The following is a 6,326-nucleotide window of genomic DNA, read 5'->3' on the forward strand; positions in this document are numbered from 1 at the left end:
ACTACACAATTTTATGTAAGGGACTTAAGCAACTGTGGATTTTGATATCTGCATGATGGGAGGAGTGGTCTGTGTTCATTGTAGCACTATTTGCGATAGCCAGGATTTGGAAGTCCCTGAGTTTATAACTGAGCACCTACTATGTGTAAGGCACTATGTCAGGTGTTAGGGACATGCGAATCAAACAGACTAAGTTTCTGTCCTGCTTCAATTCTGGCTGGAGGAGAGAGATGATAAGCCAGAAAACTTGGAGGACACCTATGGGGGCAGGGATGGGGCATGGTGTGCCAGGGCACACTAACCCTCTCCTGGAGTCTCCCAGACTGTGGGATTCTCACCCCAGACCAGCTCATGCTCACAACACACAGCCTTACTTGCTCTCTCCCGGCACTGACCTTACCTCTTTCAGGCCCTGACCCCAGGCCAGTCCTCTGCACCATCCCAATTCTCATCTACTGGCAACCCTTGGCCAGGCTTCAGCACCACGCTTCATCTCCTCCTAAGACTCATGCTGTTTAGAGCCTTTAAGAGGCTCCGCACTCCAGCCCTCCTAGACAGAGCCCTGCCAAGACCCTTACCTTCTCCCAGACCCTGACCTCTCTGGCCCTTTGGTCCACTTTTGAGCCCCATCCCAGTACTCATATCCCTGCTCAGACCATACTCAACTCATGCCTCTCGCCTTGCCCCTATTTCTCCACCAATTAAATTGCCCTCTTCCTGCCCCTCAGCTCACCTTGCAACTTCTCAACCTGTCAATCCAAATCTCACCACATCATGTAGTCCTTGATCACATGCCATCCAAATCTCACCCCATCACTGAGTCCCTGGTCACATACTATCCATCCCCATTAGGGACAGCTGGTGAAATGCCCAGGTTGGAGACTAGTTCTTCCTGAAGAAGAGAGATTTCCTCAGGAACAGAATTTCCTTCCAAGCTACACATTTGCTCCGGCACTGGCATTTCTTCTCATTTGCTGGGCAATCACTGCCCTTTGGCCACCTTCTCTGCCCAGAATTAGAAGAACTTCTAGATGAGAATTTCTCAAAGATTATGATGCACAGGAATTGTCTGGGATGCTTTTTAATCATAGCAATTCTCATGTCTTCACCTACATTCATGTACATTCTGTGAGTTAGTAGGTCTGAGGTGGAGCCATAATTCTGCATGATGACCCAACATGCAGCATGCCCAGTGCCTTGGACTTAGGGACTTTCAGAAATGGTAGCCTAGTCTTCGCTTTCTAATCGAGAAATATCTCTCTCTCTCTCTCTCTCTCTCTCTCTCTCTCACACACACACACACACACACACACACACACATGCACTGACCACAGCAGAGGCCTCCTATAGGCCATGGGCTGTAAGAGAAGCAGCTTGATCTCAGATTTGGGGGAGTCAAGTCTTTGGAAACCCTGGAAGTCCTGGGACTGAGCTCCTGAGAGGTTTGACCAGGGTTACCTGGGCAGAGCAGGCTTGGCTTAAGGCTGAGGAACCAAGACAGGGCTAAGAAACCATTATATAACCCATCTGTGACTTTCCTGTCCCCCACCCCCCCCTACACACAAACACACCCTCTGTCTCAACTTACACATGCACTCGAAGCTAGGAAACTATGCTTAAGTAGACAAACTCCCACGCTGCCTCTGCCCTGGTGCATTTTATTTTCACTACTGCCACCTCCTGGACACTGTGGACACTGTAGCTACCACCTCTACCTGCGATGAACATATCCCTTTACTATACCAGACCTATTTGGATGCCATACCATACAAGTAACATCAACCATGCTTGGGGGCTCCAAACTCAAGTCCAAATACAAGTACACTCTGCCTCTAACTCTTGTGATTAATGGGATAGGGATGGGAAATCATGTCATTTTTCAGAAGGAATTGAGGTTCTGGAGCCACTGCCTTGCCTGGAATGTTCGTTAAGCATCAGAGCTCACCAGTCTCTGGGCAAGACACATAGAGAATGGACACATTAGAGGAGACAATGCTGAGAGGTCAAATGACAAACATATTCTGTCACTCTGCTCAAACCACAGTGGCCCCCTTGCTACTCCACTGGCATCACAGGCATGTCTCTCTCGGGTGTTTGCACTAGCTGCTCTCTCTGCCTGAAATTCTCTTTGTTCAAGGTGACTAACACACTTTCTGAACACTCGCCCTGCATAGGCATGTTCCAGGTGCTGAAAGTACAGCAAGGAACCAAGCAGATCACAAACATAGTCTTCATAGATGCCACAGCTCTGGAAAACAGACAATATGCTAGTGAGTATGCACCAGGGAAGTCACACTCTATTTGGTCTAAGGTGGCACCAACTGGATGACCTACCAAGTGACCTGTGCTTCCAGTTATACCATCATACAGTGCTTTCTTAGCACATAGAATTTTTCTTTTATGCTTACTGAAAGAATCGTTTGACTTAATCATGCATTGATTTTTTTAAAAAATCATAGATCTCTCTGGTGCTTACATAAAAGGGAAAACATAAGCAGAATACATTGGTTGAAGTAAACCTTCTCACATTGTGAGTCCAACTCTCATGAGTCACTTTGTGACCCAGATTGGTGGCTGTCTTTGTGTCCTACATAGCATCATCCTCCATGCCATCAGGAGTGTTGTGAAGGCAGCTTTTCTGTAAAGATTTTGGTTTTAATTCATTAATTTTATTTTTTATTTTTCAGTTTTTCTATAGGGTGTGTACACTTACTGGAGAGAGAAAGTCAGAAAACACACTCCAGGGGGGATGGCCGCACCACAATCCTTTCTCCTTCTTTCTCCTCTCTGGAATTTGGGCACACATGTACATGCACCCATTGCCCAAGCTGCCAGGTATGGGACTTAAACTGGGCAGTCAGCCATGTGGGATCCAAATGCCTTAGCCTCCATGCCACCTGCTGGCTCCAACAATTTATTTTTAAAAATGCCTCTGAACCCTCAAGTGAACTGCTTAGGGAATGTCAAACCAAATCAGGGCTGGGCAACCATTGTACAACCCATGAGTAACTTTCCTATTATCCCACCTACACACCCACATGGGGCCCTGTGGTTCCCCATGGCCCTGGGAGTCTCTTCTCAAATGTTGGTGCCCAGCCTGCAGGTGCATTAAGAGACTCTCCCTGGTACAAGAGACTGAAATTAAACCCCAATGTGAATTAAGTGTGAAAAGGTATATACTTCTTAGAATCACTGAACTGTTGCAGCATCTGAGGTGGTGATGAGGCTTATGTAGAAGAAGAAAACAGAAAGGGGCATGGGAATGGCAGGGGAGCAAGACACTGCAGTTTTAAATGGGCTGGTTAGGGGAAGACTCACTGACAAGTAACATTTGAGCGGCATTTAAAAGAGATAACGAGGGGTAGATGTGTAGCTAACTGGAAGGGAAATATTCCAGAAAAATGGGGCCAACAAGTATAAAGGCCCAGGGTTTTTTTATGGCTGAATAGTATTCCATAGAGTATATGTGCCACAGTTTTTCAGTCCATTCATCTGTTTGGGGGCATTTGGGGTGATTCCATGTCTTAGCAATTGTGAATAGTGCCCCAATAAACAGAGGCAGAGCATTGATGGGACAGGGAGGTGTGGTGTTATCTGTTGATGATATTTTGATCAACTGGACTGGGGAGAAATGTTCACATATTGAAACGTTCACTTCATAAGCTAAACAATGTGACTGAATGTATAAAAAAATCATTTAAAAAATTTATTTAAAAAGTATAAAGACCCAGAAGCAGAAGTGTGTTTGGCATGTTTTGAGGCATAAGGAGTGCAAGAGAAGAGTTTCACTATGGCATACTGCTGACCTGCATAGTTCTGCCGAGGCCACAGAGATAAGGCATAACCACAGTCTGACTCAAGTCTCGGTGGAACACCCTGTGACTTTCTGGGAACATCAGAAAGTAGGTAGTCTTATGGGGAGCTGTCATAAAACCCTTTCTTACTCCTCCTACTATATTATGTGAGGCTGCCATGTGGCAATTTCTTATCCACTTCCCTGGTTCTTGTGAGAGAGAGGACTTTCCATCTAGCCCCTGCTATGGTCCAAATGTTTGTACCCTCCCCTATGATCCTGCAATTTCATGTGTTGAACCAGACCCCCAATGTGATAGCTTTAAAAGACAGGGCTTTTTTTTTTTTTTTTTGTATTTTGCCAAAAGGGTGCATGTACTCGCTGGAGAGACAGAGAAAAAGGTAAGTGAGAAATCACCCCCCAGGGCAGATAGTCATGCTATAATCCCTTCTCCTCTGTTCTCCTCCTGGGATTTTGGGCATGCACACACATGCACTCAGCATGAGTTTCAAGTCACTGGATCCAGGACTCAAACTGTGGTCAGTCATGTGGGAGTCCAGTGCCTTAACACTGATCATGAGGGCAGAACCCTCACAAATGGGATCAGTGCCCTGGTAGCCCTTATAAAAAAAGGCCCGAGGGACCCTGTTTCCCTTTCTGCCATATGAGGACACAGCAAAAAGTCTCCATCTGCAAAGTAGAAATCCTTCACCAGGCATTCAAACTGCTGATGCCTTGGTTTTGGGCTCCCCAGCCACTAGTTCTGGGAGCAATACATTTCTGTTTATAAATTACCCAGTTTAAGGTACTTTGTTATAGCAGCCCACACAAACTGAGACACTTCCCTCCTTACCTTAGGATATAGCTGTCAGCTTGCAAACTGATCGATTTGCTGCAGTGCAAAATTGGCTTCCTGGCAAAGGAGCTCCCATTGCCAGTATTGCCCATTGTCCAATCCAGTTGGTTCAGCATTATCCTGTGGACACAGTGCGCTAACAGGTGCTTGCTGTGGCTAGAGCCAATGTCATGGTGGAAGAGCACTAGGAGATGAGCTCAGATGACTCCACCTCTCCTCCAGATTTGTCCATGACTGACTTGTGATTCTCTTTTAGATATTTGCTCTGTCACATCTTCAGCCAAGTCTTTTGGGACACACTGTGCAGACAAAATTTCCTCCCTGCTTATGTTATATCCCAGTGCCTACTTTCTTCCTTCAGAGCACTTGAGGCTCTTTGACATTTTCAGATTCATCCTCATTTCCTTGTGATCTGCATCTGCCTCTCTACAGATTGTCAGCTCAAGCAGCCTCAACTCTTTCTGGCCTTTCTCATCTTTTTCTCACCACATTGCCCAGGAACAGTCAATATTTTCTTCTGTTCTGATTCTAAAAATAATATGCTCCCATTGTGGTGCCTTTGGAAATAACCACTTACAACCCCACACCCCGCCTCAGTCAGAGGAAACCACTAGTAAAATTTTTGTATGTTGCAGGGTTTTTTTGTTTTTGGTTGTTTTATAAGAGAGAGATTTTTTATAGGGCGCTTGCACTTGCCAGAGAGACAGAGACAGAGAGACAGAAAGCAAGAAATCACTCCTGCGGGGGGGGAAAAAAAGGGGGTGGCCATGCCACAATCCTTTCTCCTCCATTTTCTTCTTGGGATTTTGGGCATGCATGCACAAGCACCTGGTATGGGTCTTAAGTCTCCAGGTCCAGTACTTGAACTGCAGTCAACTACATGGGAGTCCAGCAACATAACCATTATGCCATCTGCTGGTCCCACTTTTGGTTTTTCCTCTATAAATTCAATTTTACAACATTTAGTTCATATGCTATGAAGACTTTTTAAAAAAATTTCCTTGGTTTTCTTCTAATTATCAACCATAAAGTGCACATTATAAAAAGATTCAAGCAAAACATAAATATATAAACTAGAAAGATGAAAGTCACCCATCATCCCATGATCTGGTGAGACTCACCACTGCAGTACTTTCATACCTATCCCTCTCTATGTTTTCTTCCACACACATACTTTGCACACATGGGCCTGTGTGCATGTACACATAAACACACACACACACATGGATTATGAGTTGCTCTTTTTTTCCCATAAGGATACCTTGTGATCTAATGGATATCCCTCCATGTCAATGCACAGCAGAGTATGGTTGAGGAAGTAATTTTTTTCTTTTTTTTAACCTATTTCCTAATTCTTTCCTGTTTCGTTTTCTTATTTTTTGCTGTTGTAAGCAACACCATTATGTCCCTCCTTGTATACACATCTTGGGCATGCAACAATTTTCTCCCTTTGCTTTCATGCTTGAAAAGGCCTTCTATACTTCCAATTTTTAAAAATATTTGTTATGTTCACTTTACATTTTTTGTGTTTTCAATAGTTAACATGTAAACTTTTAATGTGTCTATAATTAGATTTGGTTTATGACTTAAGCTCGAGCTTAACTATATTTTTTCTAATTGTTTTATCTGTTTTCCCTGCCTTTTAACACTACCATCATCATTGGTTTTCCAGTATTG

Source organism: Tupaia chinensis, unplaced genomic scaffold (assembly GCF_000334495.1).
Source record: "Tupaia chinensis unplaced genomic scaffold, TupChi_1.0 Scaffold149448_1, whole genome shotgun sequence".
NCBI classification, from domain to species: Eukaryota; Metazoa; Chordata; class Mammalia; order Scandentia; family Tupaiidae; genus Tupaia; species Tupaia belangeri.